General features: G+C 42.6%; 1 protein-coding gene across 4 annotated transcripts in view; it reads left to right on the forward strand.

Moving 5' to 3' along the window:
* LBR (lamin B receptor) overlaps window positions 1–21,718 on the forward strand; it is an 806,934-nt gene that overhangs the window by 74,193 nt on the left and 711,023 nt on the right. Inside the window, exon 1 of one of the 4 annotated variants that reach the window (XM_085610390.1) lies at window positions 11,068–11,185. The exons of the other annotated variants lie outside the window; for them this stretch is intronic. The gene's annotated coding sequence lies outside the window, so the exon portion shown is untranslated. Of the gene's footprint in view, window positions 1–11,067; window positions 11,186–21,718 lie in introns of those variants that run through there. 4 annotated transcript variants of the gene reach the window in all.

Below are 21,718 nucleotides of genomic sequence, written 5' to 3' on the forward strand. Positions count from 1 at the left end.
CCCAGATTGATATGATGGCTGACTTTTAGCCTTTGCCTGGTCTGAAGCCAGACTGTTGGTCTGACATTAAGGGCCTAATTTAGATCTTGGCGGACGGGTTACTACGTCACAACGGTGACAGATATCCCGTCTGCTGAAATATAAATCTCATTATATCGTATGGGATTTATATTTTGGTGTGCAGGATGTCCGTCACTGTTGTGACGGAGTAACCCGTCCGCCAAGATCTAAATCAGGCCCTAAGTCCTTATGTTCTGTAAAGTTTGAGAGTTGAGTTAACACTCCTCACAATGTTTTCCTTAAAATGCTCCATCTCTCAATGTTTTCCTCAAAATGCTCCATTTAATATGGGTCTGTAGTTTTCTGGAATGGATGGGTCACGGTTTTTCTGTTTGAGAAGACATCTAATGGATGAGCCTTTTAGCTCAAGTGTCAATGAACCTAGTTTCAGGGACTTGTGGTAGACATCGGGTTACCTCCCCTGCACAAGTTGTGCTGAAGAATATCTTTTTTTTTTCTTAGTTTTTCATAAACCAACAAAAAATTAAAAACATTTCACAGTGCATGCATGTCAAATCACCCTTTCGCATAGCATTGAAGAACAAGTATGTAGCATTATCAGCCCATACAGTCATAATGTATGGTCCATATGTTGCTGATGGAAGCTCTGACACTCCTCTTTCCCGAGCATAAGCATTCCACAATGTGTATCATGCTACAATTTATGCACAGCTAATATTGAGTTCAGATTGCGGAACAATTCTTCACGTGTGACACTCTCGTCAAGCTGTATACATCAGTGTCCCCAATTGCATCATATACACATGCATGATCCATAGACACTCAGGAGTACTCTGAACTCCTCATTACCACTGTTGTCATCTGATTCTATCACTCTACTAAGAGCATTTGTCATTTCTGGCTATTGTGCAACTTCCTTAGCCACTTTGTCAATCAAACCTAACCTCTTTCAATCTCCTCTCTTCTGCAAGCGCCCATTTCGTTTTGTCCATCAGCCAAGCAGTGACAGTACGAACTCTCGTAAATAGCCAGCAAATTTACTTCATGCCATTTTCTGAGGGCCAACCCCAGCTTTACATATTTATAGTGCATTTTACTTTTCGGGGTTTAGGAATCAGACCCAACACACAGCACTTCACTGTGGTCTCTATACTTATCAACATCACTTTTTTCAGGGCCTTAATCACTTCCCCCTTAAATATGTTTCTATGGGTCTGCACTTCCAAATCATTTGAGGAAACTCAGCATTATCATTACTGCACTAAGGGCAAATAGGTAATCTGTCCGCATAAATGCTAGGAATCCTCATTAGGGTAAATACATCTAGCATTGCTAGCTATCAGTTGAACCAGTGCCCAGGTTGTCTCCCACTCCCTATTGTCAATACGATCTTGTAGATTGGTTTCCTAGCACAGGCGCACTTTCAAGGGATTTTTCATTCTGTCTTTCTTCAGAGCCTTGTCATAGCCGGGATATTAACTTCCTCCCATCATTTCCGTCTAGCATTACCTCAAGAGTCTTGGAGATGAACAGCATTTGAGGGAGTTCTGTACATATCTATTGTGCTTTCTTCATTAAGTTGACAAAGACTTGTCCTACCCCAAATGTTTCTTGTGCTTCTTCAAATTTGAGGAACCTGTCTCCCATGTACAGGTTGCCCAGTGTAGGGCACCCACCCTCTCTTCTTTGAGACATTGACACGTATTGACTTATATTGCAGAAAGGCTGCTGCCACCATATCTGCAGCTATTTCAAGAATGGGGGTCGTTTAAGTACCTCTTTATGGTTGATTTCCAAGCGGCAAGAACCAGCCCTATGATCACACGAAGATTTGTTGGTTGACTCGTCCCCCACATCAGAGAAAATGGAAGCGTTGCAATTTAAATTGTACCTTTAAGGAGGTCGTTCTCCTTGCTGCATTCATCGCTACCCCACTGCACTGCATACAGAAACAGGAAATTTTATAAATACAACTCTAAGTCAGGAACCGTTGCCACTCCCTCACCCTCTTCGAGTTTATATTTTTTCTAGTGCACTTTTCTCGCCCGTACCAGGGAGGTTAGTAGCCTGTCGGGCGGAAAACCATATTGGCCAATGCCACCCTGCTCATTACTGACAATGTAATGTGTTCCAAAAACGTACCAGAATTTCAAGGTCTTTAAGCATTATGTCCACATTACACTTGAATTGACTGTCCGTGGTGTGTTCTATCGTCATTCTTAAATAGCACAACCTCACTATCTCCCAAGTCACGCCCACGTCTGGTATGTTGTGGGGGGCAATTTCGCAAATGCCGCCAACAGGATCAACACTTTTTTATGTGTGTTAATTTGTAGGCCCGATAGTCTGCCAATTGTTTGCAGTTTGTGCAATAACACAGGTACTCCTTGTTGAAATGTGTGATAATTTACAATGGAGTACAAATCGGTCTGGTTTATATTACTCTTATTCCACCCAAAGTGTTGTTTCTATACCATACATCAGTGTTGGAGGTAACCCTGCATCACACGTCATGGGGTTCCATGTCAGGTCTCATGCTTCTGGAGGACTCCCCCATTTAGACCTCCCGCTCGACTCCCCCCCCCCCCCCCTTCCCCCTTGCCCTCTATTTTGCCCTGTCTGCCAGCAGCTTATAGGTCAATATTCATCTGTTGGGGTGACCTGGTTGGCCTTTTTTCCCCATAGATGCAGCAGTGCTCACCACTACTTTCATGCCTAGAGGCTCCTCTCTGCCAAAGCTCCCTCAAGTGACACTTTCTCATTTGTCAACCAATCATATTCACTCCCCAGGTTGGTGTGCCACCTCCAATGCCCCCGGGCTTGAGTTCCTCAGAGCCAAGCGCTCAGGTACGTATGGAGTGTTATCAAGCGTGTTCCATCCTCGCACTATTCTCAGATGCTTCATCTGACAGTGGTCAGACTTCCAGGTATCTCCTCAGTACATATTCACTGCTGTAGCCAACTGGCTCCCCAGCTGTAAATGTCAAACTCAGTTACACAGTCGTATGTTCCTATGTTCCAGGGACCTGTTAATCAGTAGACCCTCTGCAGTATTCCTGATCAGAGCGCAGCAGCAACGCTCTTGCAGTTCTTCCTGCCGTGGCATTCTTGCACCAAGCGCTACCCACAACAGCTCGTTTAGCTGTTTCATTGGCAAAAACATTTCCCTGTATTATCTCATCTTCAATTTTCTTGTGAGCAAAACATTTAACAATAGCAACTCTTTTTGGTAACATCAAGGTATCCAGTAACTTTACTATTCATTCCCATACTGTATCTTATCACCATGCAAAGTCAAAAAGCCTCCTGTTTTTCCCCCAGAGGCATCCGAATGAGAGGGCAACTCCAAAGGCATATATATAGATATTTACAGTCAAATCTTTACTTAATTCACGAGCTCTAGTCTGAGTTGTCAGCTCCACAGATTAGGCTGACATTTGTTGTATTTTACATAACTTAACCACAGTTTTCAAGGTAGTAACTGCATAGGCCGCTGTACTAGAGCCATCAGGTAGTTTGTAACATGAACCATCCACAAACAGTTCCCCTTGGGGGTCAAATGTAGGTATATCTGTCAAGTCTACCCGTCCCTTAGTCCCCTTCTCAGTAAAAAAATATGCAAACATGCTTTTCTTCTTGTTGGGACTGAGAGAGGGGCAGTACAGTGGTTGGATTCAAAATGTTACAGCATTTCAGAGTGATGTTTGGAACAAAAAGTGTCAACTCACACCCTGTTAATATCGCACTGGTCAGATGCTAGGTCTGAGTTTTTTTTTTTCTTAAATATACATCAATATGTGGTACCATAACAGTCAAATTGTGACCTGTAATATACATTTCAGATTGCTTTATTGCAATGGGGTCCAATGTGGAGGAGAAATATGCGCATGACCTATTCCTTCCTACATGGGACCGTGCCAAGCTGCAACCATTTTTTGCATGCACAAATTTGTAATAATCCGGTTTTACTTAAAGCAGGAGCATTACGGAAAGCATTTTTCAATTGCAAAAAGACAGCTTCACATTGATTAGCCCAAGGAAGTGGCATGCATATGTCCTTTAATGTTAAAGCAAGCAGGGGTTTTGCAATTACTGAAAAATTTGGTAATAAACGCACAGATATTAGATTGAGTCAGTGGTTTCTGCAAGTTCTGCACCAATTATATCCTATGTGGGTGTAGCGTCTTACCCCCCTTCGACAGGAGAAGACCTAAATAGGTAACCTTCTGTTGACAATACTGTAATTTGAAAAGAGATACTTTATGTCCCAAGGATACAAAGTGATGCAATAATTTCACTGTAGCCTGTTTGCAACCTTCTGCTGTATTGCTATGTCTCCAATGAGTAGCTCGTCGGCCACCAGTAGATCACCATGTACCTGTGAGTAGCTCTTTTGTGTGCGGTCCAACCTGTATTCCAAAATTAAAACGCATGCATTCAAGACGAATTGTTTTTGTATTTTCACAACTCATAAGCTGATGTCTACAGAAAAATAATGTCACTTTGAAAATGTGCTTAACGCTATTATTTTAGTTGGAGATATTTATTACTCATAATTATATCTTGGTGCAAGGGAGTATTGCAGCTATTGTTTATATCTATTACCCATGCAATATTTCAGTTCAAACTGTGAAAGCTTTGTTTTTTTGAATTACTGCTGAAAATCCTGACCAATGTGATCACTGCTGACACTCTTGGATGGGTTGGTCACTTTTACATCACTAGTGACTTTTGTTACAGAAAATGTTGGAGACCCTTGTACTACATTCAGTTGTTATCAAATAGGGCTTTGAACGGGGATGCCAAAACAAATCCCACAGATGTATTAAATTTACCTGAGAGGTACAAGTAGCACCGGTATGTACCAGAAACTCATGTTCCTCCCCCCTAGCTGTACAGTAACATAGGGGCCAGCTTTATTGACTGGTATCATTAACTTTCTTCTGCCCTTCCTAGACTGCCCTATGGATGGTATTCAAAGGTATTATAATCAAATATCAGTAGTCTTCATTGTAAAAGCTTCTGTCTGTTTGTATGCTTATAGCGTGGAAATCGTTGCTACCATATTTTGACCATAAAAGCTCCTTCATAAACACAGACAAGTAATCAAATGCAAATATATATTTTAGTTACTAATGAGAGATGGTGAATACTATTTAAGGAGTTATTCATTAGTCAGATATCAATCAGGTCTCAGAATTGATAATAGAAAAATAAAGTTAGTGCAAAAATACAACATAACTTGCACATAGCACGTTCCATAAAGAAAATATTACCTATAATAAAATAAAGCAAGAATGAAAATAGCATAGAGCTACATCAATAGTTAATATTTGCAAATTCTCTCATATAATCCAAAGCCAAGCAAATAAGCCTTGGCAAAAGCAGTTTGTCAATACATAAAGCTTGGTGTTTTTAATAAAAAGTCAAATTGTAACACATAACCTACATCTAATCTGTCCTCGTCCCAGCTAAATCTTTCAGCAAAGTCTGCCCTCTCCTCTTCTGCATCTGTTCTCTACTCTGCTTCCTTCATTCCTGCATCTAAGTCTTAGTCTAAGAATTGTGCTAGCACCACTTCTGCTTGTACTCCTTGTGAGTTAATGAATTTCCCCTTCCCCTCGCCACCATTGTTTGGCCCTGTAAATTGGGGCATTCATCCTGCCAATGACCTTTCCTGTAAGCAGTAGGCACACTCATTTTGGCCTAATCCTTCACTACGTTGCTGCGCCGGATCCAATGAAGGTTGACCAGCCCCTGTTTCATTGTCCGTCTCCTCTCCCTCATATTTCCCATTTAATTTCTGTCTCCCCTACTTAAAAAAACCTGTTGCAATAACACCTTATCAGATTTTTCTTTGTTCAATCTTAAATAACTTTCATAATAAGAGTATGTCTAACGAGAGCAACCCTGTGCAACATGGTCTGTAAAATTGCAATGCTAATTGTAGGTTTTCATGTTAACTGTGTTTTTATAGTGCTTAGCTTCTAGGCGCTATAATACTGTCAGAACTCTGGCCCAGAGGGTTGTAGAGACATCTGGTTTTCACTGTTTATCCTAATTTTATGTGTAATATAATTCTCTTGGGTGTAATAAAGTGCTTTTCTTTTATAAAAAGTAAAGCACTGACTGGACATTGAGTTCATCAGCTGGCAGTACAGTGTGCGCTGTATTCTGAATGTCTAACCGTACCTCACCTCTTTGAGTAAGCCTTGGACGGCCCTGTCTTGCTATCCTAAGAGTCAAAACAAGTAGGGAACTCTCCCGTTGATGCAATTGGAGCATTGTAACCCCTGAGTGCCCTGGTCCCCAGAAAGCTTGTTCTAACAGGCTGTGAACATGGGGAGGAATGCACCTTCACTGAAACAAAGGGTCAAATTGAATGGGCTAGTATTTACACATGCACAATGTTTTGCGCATCCTAGGCAAGGGGTGCGTCAGGCTGTTGCCTAGCTGGACTTTGTGGTGCTTAGTAATAGCATTGTCATCTGGGAAGGAGTAGTAATAGTTTCCAGCTTATGTCTAAAACTCCCCCAACCTAAATATATTAGTAAAACAAAGCATACTGGAGCAGTGCACTGTCATTACAGATAGCATATTCTCCATTGAAATGGTCACAAAAAGTTTCCCACTAACATGTAGTCTTACTGATAAAAATACACAGTGCAAAAACAATGTTTGGAAATCGGAATTCAGCCAAAATACCTAACATTTGCATATCACCAAGCAAACCATCCTAATTTGTTCTGATCCTATAGGAATATATATATATATATATATATATTTTCTCACCACACAATTACAGAAATGTGTCTTCATTATTAGTGAAACATATTTGAAATGTTTGAACCGTTCACTTATTAGCTATTTCAGTGCTGTGTTTGAGAAAAAAGAAACCTGACATCTTACAGCCTTTCATTTCATATGATTTGCACCGTGGGATTGTCACGCAGGTCACTTTACAAAATCCTTTAACTTCGGTCACAGAAAACAAATGGACTTTTGACCTCTGTTTCTGAAAACTGAGCAAATGTTGCAAGATAACAATATTTAAAAGCATTGTTATTTCCCATTCAGTTTGCTGAGTAAGCAGAACACCTGTTGTCAACTCACTATGGTAATCCCTAAAATAGCTTGTCCATATTAATTCTCCTTTGTATATTTAATACCAAAAAAATCTATTCCAAAGATTCACCCCAAATTTCACCTACATCCTCCAATTTTGGGTGGGGAGTGGAGCAATTTGTCCAAATATGGACTTCCAAAACAACAAAAACCATGAGAAATGCATTTCCTCAGTTTACTCATTTTCTCCTAAAATTGGAGACCCTCAATAAATGAGAACATTTATAATCCTAATCTCCAATCTCCCACAATGACAAGTGTCTCCAATTCAATCAATTGCGCAAGCATGCATTTAGAACAACCTCACCAAGTTTTAATGTGGGGGCGTCCGTCTCTCCGCACTTTGGACAAATGTGTCAGTCTGTAATCAACCAGGTTCGGGACCTCTGCCGGGCAAATCCTGTTGCTGAGGGATGCCGGTTTGAAACGTCAGATGGCAGTTGGAGGAAGACTTTTTAAGCCATTTATTATGCTAGCGGGAACAATATACAACTCTCACTCCTAAGGCAAGCGTACAATGCACACAGATCAACGTTTACTGGCCCATATTTATACACAGCTCAAAGCAGAGCTTACGTGACTTCATACAAAATTGCTTAGCAGTGGAAATTCCTCGTATCAGCTTGAGGTCAGTTCTAAAGTTGCATCTCAGCACTAAGAATTGAGTATCAGTGGAAAGACCTTCTAATTCTGTGGTCTATCAGCTACATGTCATAAAAAGCTGAGTAAATTAGAGGACAACGATCATCTTCCAGCAAGTCAGGAGAGTTGCACAAGTGGGCAAAGTCTATCTGCTGACTAAAACAAACTTAGGAGCAAACAAGCTTTTCTTGCAAAGGGGAGTTTTTATAGTTGAGCGACATTTCTAGGCCTATTATATGAAATGAATGCAGTTTTAGTTCACTTAATGATCAAATTCCTAAAATGTATATTCTCAAGCTGACCAGGAACACCCCTCCCCCCCTGTTCAGGGCAGAGACAGGGTCAAGGCCGCTTATCCCATAGCCCCCTCACCGACCCTGCCTTAAAGGTCTCATCTTTCTCTTCACAGTACAGGCCGATCCTGTCCTCCCAGGCCCCGGGGTAGAGATCCACCATCCAGGGCAGCCGCTCTTACTGCAGCACACCTGTCTTCTTCCAGCTGCGGACTCTGAGTACCTCGGGCCGCTGAACACAAGGCCTGCAGAGCTCCGATCCTCTCAGCCGCAGCCTTCACAGCGTTCTTCTGGTTCAATGATCTCCCTGGTACCAGAAGCAGGCAGTACTCAGCTCATCGAGCAGCCTCCATAGATGATATAGCCCACCTCCTCTCCTCCAGTCACCGCAGGCTCCACTGCAGGCCATAAGTGGCAGTCAGGCCCAGTCAATGGGTTCATGAATGTAGACAGGTCACCTCCATGCCTCAATGACCCCAATTGCTTTGTTTTTCTGCCTTTTTGCTGATGAAGGCCCAGTACTACAATGTCTTGTTGGCCATCTTGCCAGGGCACACACCTCCAAAGCCTATCTTTAAAGATTTCTAGAGGTTCTGGGTCTGAAGGTGATCACAGAAGCCTTGTGATTGTGGTGTTTTTGTGTTGCGGCACTCTGGACTGGGGAATTCTGTTAGAAGTTTATGGAGTTTATTAGAAGGGCAGCCAGCTTCAGTTATGCATGTGAAGTAGTGATGTTCTTTTTGTGGTCATCCCTGAAGTATTTTTTGTATGTACCTGTCCAGTGCAATGGCGATCTAATTGTGGAAGGTGTGTATGTCTTTCAGACGCATGTTTATAGGGTTCTTTTAGTGTGCAAGTGTTGGTTGTTGTTGGTTTTTTATGTGTTTTTCTTGATAGGTGTGTTGATCTTGAAAGTGATAATGTTGTGGTTGCCTACGAGGGAGTTGCCTGTTACTCTAGCTTGCCCTAAGGGTGCAAATGTGACATCTAGAATGTGTTCTACACAGTGAGTTGGGCCAAAAACGATTTGTTGGAGTTTGGAGACTCTTTATAGTGAGGTTTTCAATTATTGTAATTTGTAGAGATTTATTTTATTGGATGACAGCTAAGCCTTTCCCAATTTTGCCAAAATGATTTTTGTTTATGATGTAAAAATCCGGTGGTAAGGCTTCGTGGCATGTGGGTGCAAAATCCTTGCTGAACCATGTTTCTGTAGTGAAGGTGATGGCTGGTGTGGTTTCTGAGAGCAGGTAAAAAATATTTAATGATTTTTGTTCATGGATCATGCATTGAAAAGTAGATATTTTAGTTTTTGTGTTTCTTTTTTCTTCATTTCAATGTGGTTTGAGGGGGATGTGTGGTGTAGTATGGGTGGAGGTGCAGTGGCATAAGGCATTTTGATGTGGCTGATTTGGGGGTGTATTGTGCGTGCAGCTTTTGGCGGTGGAAGAAGGGAGGTTGTTTGTTTAGAGAAATTAGGATTTTGAGATATGTTTGTGTGTGGGGGTGCTTTTTGTGGTATCTATTGGTGTTGTCTGTTTTGTCTGGTGGTTTGGGGAAAGTGTGGGAAGCTGTGGAGGGAAGGTACGATTAGGAAACCTTGTGTGATCATACATTCGTGCCTTCCCTGCTGAGGGTTCTCTCAAATGTTTTCAATGCTTGCACAATGAGTTAAAGTGTAACCCACCACTCTTTTGTAAATATAATATCCGGTCTATATGAATCTGGGGGACACTTGCAGCATAATCTGATACATCCAAAGTATCCCCTCCATTTATCGATGACATCTTTTTCATTTGGGAGGGGGGACCAAGAATCAGCCAGCAGAGTCATAGAAAAGCTGAATGACAATTCATACAATCTAACATTTACCGAACACATCAGTAGGACCACCATTGAATTTTTGGATGTGATCATAGAGGTGGAAGATCAGACTATACAAACCAAACTGTTTTGTAAGAAAACTGCAGGGAACAGTTTATTGAATGCATCTAGTGCTCATCCGTGCACCTGGTATACAGTATCCGCTATGGGGAGTTGTTACGGGCGAAATGGAACTGTAGCACAGAAGCGAAATACGCAGCTGAAAAAGAGATTATGTGCCAACGTTTTAGAGAGAGGGGATATAGTCACAACACCATATCTCAGGCAAGTAGGAGAGTTGAGGAAACTACTAGAAATTAACTATTACATCCTGTAAGGCAAGAGACTGGGGCTGAAACCTTCAGTTTTATTACCACATTCTCAGGTCAGGCCCATGACTTACGTAGAATTCTTGACAAACACTGGCATGTTCTTTTAACAGACGCAAATCTTAAGAAACATTTGACCCCCAACTAACTTTCAAAAAGAGCCGATCCCTACGGGATAAGCTCAGTAGAAACCTAATCACCAGCAAAACTAAAGTTGGAGGTGTGGGACGTCCGGGTTTTCGCTGTTGTAGAAACTGCAAAGCCTGCAGTAACAGTATAGATTGTACGAAACTCGAGCTAGCTAATTCCCATAGGGAATTTGAGATTAAAAAAGCATTAAAATGCAATACTGTTTACTGCTTATATGCTCTTGTATGTTCCTGCATTAAACTGTATATTGGCAGCACAATTCATCGCGCCAAAAGAAGAGTATTGAAACATGTTTGATCTATACAACACAACAATAGACAGTACCCTGTGGCTAGACATTTCTTTGATCACCAACTTCAGGATGAAAATTTACTCAGAATGGTGGTGATTGATCCAGTACCTGACAATACAAGGGGAGGAAATCGTGAACTCACATTGAGAAAACTCAAGTCTAAATACATTATAGATTTAGACACTATGATGCCGAACGGCCTAAATTCGAGTGAGGAACTGGCCGTTCATTTACAAAATTAGTTATCTAATACTATGTGTGTACAGAATTTTTGAATTTTTATAGCCGTTCTTGTCCTTTCAGAATTTCACAATTGGATTTTAACCAAATTTCATTTTATTTTTAGGGAAAAGGTACAGCTTTCTTGAATTCATGGCCGCCAACTTATGTGCATAATATTTGTCGAGCAAACCAGCTACTTCATGCCCGCTTGGGCAGGATTTGGACAGTATTGATAAATCGCATACAATGTATGTTATTTCATATGTTTTTCACAGTGTTGGCAACAGGCCCACTTGGGCAGGATGTTATCAGGATATTGGACGTTTTCTACAATATGTATACTCTTATATATTGTATTTTTGCAATGATGAATTAAGTCATACATGTGCTGACATATTGCGATTATCCTATGTGGTTTGTAAATGTTGACCATGAGGCATATTATTCGCATTGGATTTGGTATTTAATAGGTATTATTTGGACAACATGCTAATATGACTGCCACAGTATCGTACAGAGAAACCTATCGTGTTGAGCAGTCCCTTTTCTCTTTTCTTTTCTTTCACTGTTTATAATGGCTAAAAGGAAATGTGTTTGTCTAGAGCGTGATCAAGGCGAAAGCCAAAACGCGTTGCTTTTTGGAGCCATTAAATTCTATTTTTGCACCGTGTTTGGGTGTCCGAGCTTTTCTTCTGTATCAAGGAGAAAGGAGATTGAAAGTGTGGAGTTGCCGGCAACTCGTGCTCGGACCTCCCCAGCAGACAGTCTATATATATATATATTGTGGGGTGGTTGGAGCGCTAAATCAAGAATAAAGGTGAAATCCTTTTTATTCCACTTGAAAAGGCATGTCAATTAAAAGATTTAGCTTTAGCATGTCTGCAAATCTGGTTAGCCCAGGGAGTTGTTCTGCTCTTAATGGTGGTGCTTGCTGGTGATACGAGAGAACAAATCCAAGACTCTAACTTTCAGAACAAGCCTGTGCTAACATAATATATTTTAATAAACAAAAGTGAAGGTAAGCTGATCTAAGCGGCTTTCTCTAGACATCACTAAGCTATTTATTAGAAACAAATGGAGACATTGATCAATGATCATTAAAGGATGGGTAACTTTCAGCTCAAAAGTGAAATAGAGCTAAGAAAGAACACAAACAGCTAGTGCAGAGGGAAGAAAAACAAAAGAAGCTGTTTGACTTGCAGAGCATCCAGCGTTAGCCCCGCCATGGGGTCCGTTCCTTGTGCCCATGTATGAGTGTTTCCACCTTTGCCTCCTCCTTTGACAGCCACTGAACCCTATAGAATTGGTCAATCGGAGCATGAGCCTCTCAGCTCTCGAAAGTTGAAAAACAAGCTTCCCTCATGAAAATACACTCCACATAGTACGTAAAAAGTAGCTGCCTAAATCTGGTCTTTGCTTACTAATGCAGGGTAGTTGGGTAGTACGGAGGCCCCGCTACTGATCATGTTAACTCTCTCAGTAGAAAGGACAAGAGACAAACGCTTCTGGGAAGCATACACAGTGAGGGCACACTTTCCCAGTCTAGATTGTTTCATAGTGAGCATCGAGACAGTTTTCGGGAATGGGACACGTTACAACGCACAACAAATGTAATTACAATGAATGTCATTGCAACGCAGGCCATTATAACGCATAGTCCATTACAATTCAAATTACTATTGTAACTCTGCCATGGCGTTACTTTGGGGAATGCGTTGCAATGGCATGCTTTGTAATGACGTGTAATGCGCTGTAAAAATTGCGTTGTAACACGTGCGTTGTAAACAATGTCTCCGCATTGAAGAGACGCTGGTGAACATGTATAACAAGTGAACAGTATGCCGTTCACACACACACACTCACTCTCTCTCTCTCTCTCTCTCTCTCTCTCTCTCTCTCTCTCTCGTGCTCTCTTTCTCTCTCTCTCGTGCTCTCTTGAGGCATTGTTGGAAGCTGACTTTACATGTGCTCGCTTGGATCACCGCTGGCTGGTCCTGTACTTTCTTTTCTGGTTAACTCCTCCAACCGATCTGCTAGGAGTATTCTACAAGGAGAACGACCATCACAACGCGGTCGTTACACCGCGGTATGTTTACATAGCGGGTATTACAACGCAAGTCGTTACAACGACTTGCGCTGGATGGCGCTCTAAGCCATGGAATAGTATGATTTACTGTTCCAACACCTTCCCTACTGTAACGTAGGCTGGAGTTGGAATAGTAAATCATACTATTTCTAAGTCTAGCGCCCTCCAGCGCAAGTCGTTGTAACGACTTGCGTTGTAACGAACGCAATGTAAAATACAGCGTTGTGAATGTATGCTTGTAACGTCATACATTCATTGAACAATTATGCCCTAATTATTTTGTGTTGTCACCCTGTACTGTACTAGCAGTCGTCTGATTTAAAGAGAAAGGAAAAATAAATAAATATATTGAAGTCAGTACACTTTATGCTGCAAAAATGTGAACATAAAAAAATACAGAGAAACCCAAACAATCAATTGAAAACGAAGTTAAAATGCAAATGGGATCAAGACAAGTGCAGGTTAAGAATCAACATAAAACATGTATCAGGTTAATGTACGGCAGGAAGAACAAACGGTAAAATAACAATGACTAAAATACAATGGATACAGACAAAAAACTGGAAGACTAAGCAGATAACAAATTCACAGTTCGCCATTTGATTTGAAAACATTGAAATAGCGTTAATAAAAGGCAATGAATGCGAATTAAAAAACGAAGATAATTTACGAGCAGCAATTTCACAATTCACTATTTCGTGGAACCCTAAGTTCCCTCATGATCCCTAGGGCATTACAAGTGAAGCCAATGGTGGAACGACAGATAAACTGGGGCGACAGGCACTGTAGCAGCTTAAGGCTCTGGTGGGCTTATTTACAGTTGAAAGAGCGTAAAACTGGACATAGGAAGTTTTGCTTTAGGTGCTGTAAAGAGAAGCTGCAGAAAAACATAAAATGCAGAGTAGATTGAGTACTAGTGTTGTTGCAAAGGTAGCAGGGCAAGGATAAAAACCAACTGCCCTGTTGGGGAAAGGCGACCAAGAAATGTGCAATGGGGGGAGGAGCCAAGATGGCGACCGGAGCAGACGCTTGAGCGCCCGGCTCCGTCGGCCCTTGGCCTCGGACTATCATCCTGATTCCTATCCTCGCCGATTTTCGAGGTGCAACGTGTGCGACGACGCGCTGACCGCTCCGCCGCTTTCCCGGAGTCTGAGCCCGCCCGGATGCCGGAGTTCTTGGTGCCTTTGTTCTCTGCACTGGACCCCTGCTCTATTGTGGCCTTGGCCGGCCCCCTGGAAGCTCCGCAGTCACTGGACCCGCCGGCGCAAACCTGAGCCCCGCGGCCCCGACCCCGCCTCACACCACGGACTGTCGCCAGATGAGCCGGGGGAGAGACGCCCGGACACCTCCTGCACCTTGTACCTGACGGGCTGGAGCTATAGGGTAAGCCCCGGTGTGGCGGGTCTCCTGCCCCGCTCTGTGGACCGCGCTGTGGAAGGCTGCAGACCCCCTTCTTCTATTGCCTAGTCGGCTGCAAAGAGAGTCCGAGGGAGGGGAAGCGACTGTTGGCTTTCACCTGTTGCGGCGCAGACCTGAGGGGAATTGCCTCCTTGTTACGACCCCCCCCTGGCCTCTGTACCGTTCAGCGGTAAAACATGGCGTTGATTGCCTGCTCGCTGCTGGGGGGTGATGCTCCGGTCTCGCCCGCTGCCCGCTTCGCCCTCCCTCTACCAGACTCCAGCTCCACAGTGCCGTCCCGGATTGCTGCCGATGTGGGGGCGCAGCTTCCGCTGACATGCGGCTCCGTTCTGGCTGCCCTGCGGGACTTTCGTCTGCAATTGTATGTTGGCTTGCAAACGCTGAGTGAGCGGTTCGACTCCATACTGTCGGCTGCGGGTCGTGAGCGCCCCGTTTGTTATCAACAAGACGTGGGTCTGCCAGTGCTTCTGTCCTCTTGCGGGGACGCAACGACTGTGTATAACCGTGCTACACTGGTGTCTGCATCTGGCTTTCCCGGCAACCAGGATCAATCGATCTCCTGCTCAATTGCGGATACTTTGTTTCCCCGTTCATTGCTGCCTGCTTTGTTGTTGCCTGCCTCACCGCGTCCACAAGAGTATCCAGCTGAGCGACACCCGACGTCCTCGAGGAACCGTTCACGGTGGCCTACGGCTTCTTTTATGTGGAACTCCTGTACTTTACAGGCCAGGTCTGGATTTTATATGGTGCACAAGGGGACCTCAATAGATGATCGGCGGCCATTTTGTGACTCTACTTCTCCATCTTCTCCCAAGCGGCCATATTGTCTTTGTCTGCACGGGATGCGGGGCCTTCATGTGGGGGCTGGTCTAATCTTAAGCCCGCGATCGGGCCAGGGCTAGATTGATTTCTATCACCATGGTTTCACGGATGGGCTGGACTGGGACTGGAACTGTTTGCATATGTTGTGCGCACTCGTCGCGATTTGTCTGCCTTCATTTAAATTGTTGTGACACGTTATCTTCACACGACCGCTTTTGGGTGTAGTGGGTTCTCAGTGTGTGGAGGCGTAGCTGGCCGGTGGTTTCGGGCGCTCCGGGGTTACGTGGGCTCCTCCCCGCTTTCTTCTTTGTTTTCTTATTTTCTTTACTCTATTCCTACTTTCTCTCTTGTCTATATTTCGGGTTCATTGGGCGACAGGCACTATGCTGGGGGGGGGGGCAGGCCGTAGCCTCCGCATTGGTGTAGGGTGGGGGGGTAATTTACTGTTTCTTTTTAGTTCTATGGGCCTTTTTGTTCTATGTCTCTGCGCTATACTTGTTTCGATTCGGGGTCCGGGTGTGGGGTGGATTGAGTGGGGGCGGCTTTGGAGGGGTGCGTATTTACTCATGTGACTATCCTGTTATATAACTGCATCGCCTCACTGTCTGAGATTTTCTATGGCCGTTTTAATGATGCTGCTGCTCTCCCGTGTGGTGAAGCCATCTTGCGGACTCGAATCTCCTTGGTTCTATCCTCTACTGACTTTTTCCTCGATAAAATTATTTTGAAAACCTTAAAATTAACCTTCACTTCTCCTTCCCCTGGTGTCAAGGATCTCTCCAGTGTATAACTCTTGAATCGTTGCTAATCTTGACCATTGATGCACAGGGGATGTAATGTTTGTCGCAGTGCTTAACCGTATTGTGGCCGGCCTGATGGTTGTAGGCCCGTATTTGTTCTTTTAATATGCACAAATAAAGGTTTTTAAAAAAAAAAAAAAAAAAAGAAAAAAAGAAATGTGTAATGCACAGCCTCAGACTTGTTAGGTAAAATCTGTGTTCCTGATTTGGGGATCCATACTAAATAGGGCTCATCCCCCTATTTTGCGGTGATCTCCGAGTGGCAGCGAACAGTGTCCATATCCTGAATGATGTTAAGCCCAAGAGTGGAGCAAGTTTAATCGTGTCTACAATATACAGAAGGCCAACCTTGGTGTGTTTAATATTACAGGCGGTACACTTGGGGGCTGCCAACAGCCTAGAAAGGAATTGATTTTCAACTGATTGTAGGCGATTGCAATTTGCATACCCCTAAACCCCCACCGTAAGTGCACACTGCAACTACGGGAGCGTGTATTTATAGTGCCAAGTGTCTTGACTAACTTTTTTGTGGTTGACCCTGAGTTTCAGGCCTATCATAAAGTTAGTGAATGCATCCAACAAATGCTTAAGCCCATTTGCTGTGCGTGAAAGCAGTGCAGCGTCATCAGCATACATTAATATGGGGACAGTCCGATCCCCAGTCCTGTGTGTGTCCTTACCCATTAACTGTAAAGTTAGATCTAACAAGTTTATATATTAAAAAGAAAAGGGGCTAAAATGTCCCCTTACCTGACACCTTTAAGAACTTTAAAAGTGGGCGTAAACTCCCCATCATGGCCAAGATTAACCTGGGCTGTAATCTCAGTTCAACCAAACTCACTTAACCCATGTCAGGCTCATAAGATCACATTACCAGGCCCTGTCCACAAGATAGAACGAACTGGACAGGTCACATGAAGGCCTGATGCATCGAGCCTTTATTGACCATAACCTATTTCACAGAAATCAGAAGCAGGTTGAGGGCTTGTTCAATTGTGTTGACTCCTGGTCGGAAGCAATATTGAACTTCGGAAAGGAAACCCCTATCTTCTGCCCAGGCCTCCTAATTTCTCCAGAATAAACCTACCTAATATTTTGACAAAGAAGTCCAGCAAAGAGATGAGACGGTAATAAGGTTGGATCTCCTCTATAACCCTTTTTAAAGATAGGGACAATGGTTGATTTTTATTTCTATGAGCTGGGGATGTCTGTGTAAAACAAGCGTGGAATACATGGGTTAACAAGGGAGCCCAAAAAGAGACAGCAGGTTGATCGAGGTCAGGTGGTAACATAGGCAGGCCCTCAAAAATGCCAGAAAAATGGGTCAACCAATTATCTTAGGAGACGTGATAGGAGGTTTTGTGGTGTTTTCTTGCGTAAAAAAATTATGGTTGACCACGTCCCAACATTCATTTGCATTCCTCTTAGTGGAGGCTTTGAGTAGATCATCCCATGCCTTCTCTCTCATTTCAGCGCTTATATTTGCAGTGTCATTTTGTAAGCCCTTCTGGCATGCCTTATCTCCTCTGTGTTTCTGTATGCATAATTAGTTGATCTTTTCAGCTTTTTCAAATCGGCGTGTTTAAACCACTGGTGGGGGTCATGGATGCAGTCCTTTTAGTAATCAGTAGACCAAACATAAATGAGCATATTAAAACTACCCAGTAACTTGGGGATCAGCTGTATCGAAAAGGCAGCAGAACACATCATCATGTATTCCTTTAACTAAATCATCAAAAACATCTTCGGATTCAAGTGTTTCCATTCCAGGCTTATCCCCTTAATTTTGCTATAATGTGTGACAGGGGTACAAGAACAGGTGCGGGGGAGACTATCTCCGGTAAGGAAACACATAATGATACAGGATTGTGATCACTAATATCAGAAGGCAAAATTAGAGAGTTCAACACCAGTGGTGCTAAAAAAGAAGAGACCACGATGAAATCAATGATTGAACCACTGCCTCTGCCTGTGAATGTTGAAATGGAATCTATATGGCTCTTGACAAGATCGACATTAAAGAATAAATTATATTTATGTATTATGTGGTTCAAAGGTTCCCCATAAGGACTGTGGAGAAAATTGGATACATTTTCCCCCTGCCGGTTAGCAAAACAGCAGAATCCATCCCCTGGTAAGCGGCATATTGTGATGTTAAAGTCTGATGTCCAAATAATGGATACCCTCTCTGTGCAGCACTCTGTAAAGTTAGAAAGGTCTTCCATAACAGTTCCACATGATGGTTAACACAAAAGTTGTAATAAAAGTTAATCAAAAGCAGGGTGTAAGCGCATCAAAGTCTCAGAATCAAAAATCTGGTACCACAAGGTAAACTTTAGGACATTGATCAAGGATATGAAAACTCCAAACCCGCCCTTAGAGCCCAGATTTTGAGGGTATTTTGGGTGCAGGAAAGGACTGCAAACCATTTACATAAACACTATTTATAACCCAGGTTTCTTGGCAGCGCACCACATCGAACCTTTTGATGATTTTCAGCCAGTCCCCACTGTCCAATTTGTTGGTGGTACCCGCAACACTCCATGGTAAAAAATGTTGTGGGTTAAGACGAGGTATTGTTATCATTTCAATATATAAGCAATTTACAGGTGCCTTATTCGCATACATATTTGTTCCACATACCCATTTCTAATTACCTCTTTTGGATATGCCGGATTGTCCAGGTTGGTGATCAAATTTATCATTTATATAACAGTAAAACTTATAACAGCAACTCATAAGAAAGGCCAGGGTGGGGGACGATCAATGTCTGCTATAATAATGTCATTTTCATAAGTTTAAACGTATCATCCATCCTCAGCATCATAATACATGCAGGTCCAGTGTGCATGATGTGCGTTGCGTGTTCCAGACCACATTATTGTCACATTACGACTTGCATGTAGGCTAGATTAGTTGGTGCTAGGAATGTCGGGGGGGGGGGTCGTCCGGAGTTATTGTTACTTGAAGCGCTGACAGAACCAACAATATTGGCGCCAGTAGCCACTATGGGGGAATGTCTGAAAAAAGACATTTTCAACCTGTCATCTGTTAACTTGGATACGGAGGAATGCTCCGTTCTGAGTCGAGGCTTGTCCTTTGTCCCGACCACTCGGCTAAATCTGTTTAAATTACATGAGGATTTGTACACCTTCTTCAGGAAGGTGAGATTGAAAAAATACTTTCTGGACCAACCATCAGAAATCAATGATGAGAACCAGTCGAAGTGTAAACCTACATCTCAATTCACTCCGACTTTAGAGATGGTAGGCCCAGAAGTCTATATTTTTGAACAGAATGTTTTAAAGGAGATCACTAAAATAACCAAACATCTACCATGGGTAAGGAGCAATTTATCTCCCACTGAAAATACTGCTCTGCAGAAGATCAAATCCAATAAAAATCTTATTGTGAAACCATGCGATAAAGGTGGTGGGATAGTTGTTATGGATAAGAATGACTATGATGATAAAATCTTGAATATGTTAGCTGTCCCCCAACATTATAAAAGATCCCATCCTAGAGAACTTCCTAATTTGAAAAAAACAATCCAAGAATTAACAACTAGAGCATTAGAGGTTGGCGACATTTGTCAACAGGAATATACATTTTTGAATAAAACTTGTCCTAAAACTGCCGCACTCTATGGTCTCCCTAAAACTCATAAAGATGTTCATAATCCACCGATGCGGCCTATTATATCAACTATAGGCTCTAGCACTGAACCACTTTCTAAATATGTGGATTCGTTTTTATGTCCTCTTACTCAGACATATGTTTCCTATATCCGTGATACCGGCGATATTCTTGGCAAACTTGAGGGTAGACCATTCAATCCCATGACTGAAATCTTGGTGACGCTTGACATTGAGGCGTTGTACACTAACATACCTCAATGTCAAGCGTTACAGGCTGTTACCTCTCTGTTGCGGAGGTTCCCTGGTGAAAGACCAGACGATTTCATTTTGAACTGTCTGGAGATTGTCCTGTTGAATAACTTCTTTGAATTTAATGGATCCTTATTCCAACAGGTCAAAGGCACCAGTATGGGAGCTTCTGTTGCTCCAAGTGTTGCCAATATCTATATGGGGGAGTGGGAGATCAAGCATGTTTTCAATGAGGCTGCTCCTTTTTTTGATAATGTTGAGAGTTGGAGGCGCTTCATTGATGATATTTTCTTTATTTGGAAGGGTGACAACGACTCACTTAGTGAATACATTTCGTGGTTGAATGCAAGTGATGACAATTTGAACTTTACAGTTAAGAGCAGTGTCCACTCTGTGGAATTTTTGGACATTTTGATCTCAGGATTCAATAATATCCTGGAAGTCAGCCTATTCAGGAAACCTACTGCAAAAAATACAATCTTGCAGTATCATAGTTATCACCCTAACATCCAAGAGGACTCTATCCCATTTGGGGAGTTTCTACGGGTGAGAAGAAATTGCACAAATATGTCGGAATTCCATATCCATGGTGATGCCCTTAGAATGAGACTCTTGGCGAGGGGATATCCGAAGAGATTAGTACGTCATGCATACAAGAGGGCAAAGTGCTACAATCGTGATGCCCTCCTGGAGGGAACACAACGTGCTTCCAAGGAACAAGTGGTATGTGTGATCAACCATTCCCCTTTGAATTTTAAGATTAAAAACATCATCCAAAAAAATTGGAAAATCTTAAATACCAATACTGAAGAAACCCAGTTAGAACAACCTCTGGTAGCTTATCGTAGAAATCGCAATCTACGTGATATGTTGGTGCACACAAGGTCAAGCACCATTAATACTATGCGTCAAACTACCATAACAGGTTTACCAGTTGTTATGGGAAACCATAGTTGTGGATCCTGCCATGCCTGTGACTCTGCTTTAGTCACGGATTTATTTGTGTATCAGGGGTACAGTGCTAAATTGAAAGACCTTATAAACTGCAGAAGTCAAAATGTTGTCTATATCCTCATGTGCCCTTGCAATCTAGCATATATAGGGGAGACAGCACGTGAATTTAGAGTACGTTTTAGCGAGCATAAATCTGCTATACGTACTTGTAAGGCCTCTGCCCCCCTTGTCCAACACTTTTGCATTAAACACCACACTGAAAGAGACATTAAATGGTGTATTCTTGAGAAAGTAAAAGGCCAGGTAGGGATTCCTATGGAAATTCTGCGAAAGAGGAGAGAGACTTTTTGGATCTTCACTTTCAACAGTGTGAAACATGGCCTTCATGAGGAAATTCAATGGAATATCACTCAACCATGGTGAGTTCCAAGTGAGGCACTTCTTGTACTATCTTGAGATACTAGTTGTTTCCTGTTTATCGAACTGTGAACCATATTGCGATGATGTTGGTGAGGGATTTGCCCAAAGCATCACTGACAACTGGACAACGGGCGGCTGCCCGCTTATGGTATATGGTCCAAACCCTATTAATGAGCGTTCTTACTGTTCTGTAACTTGTCATACACTTTGATATGAACAATAACAATGAGTCCGTCGTAGAGAGTATTTGGGTCCTTTTCAAGTTAGGCAGTAAAGTTTACACATTTGAAAACATTGTGTCATCGATAGATCTGACTGCTAGCTTAACTGTCTCCTTGTATGGTTGGATAGTATTGTCGCTTGTGTTTTTAGTAAATTTGTTTGGATTTCTAT

This window comes from Triturus cristatus, chromosome 6 (assembly GCF_964204655.1).
Source record: "Triturus cristatus chromosome 6, aTriCri1.1, whole genome shotgun sequence".
In the NCBI taxonomy this organism is placed as follows: domain Eukaryota; kingdom Metazoa; phylum Chordata; class Amphibia; order Caudata; family Salamandridae; genus Triturus; species Triturus cristatus.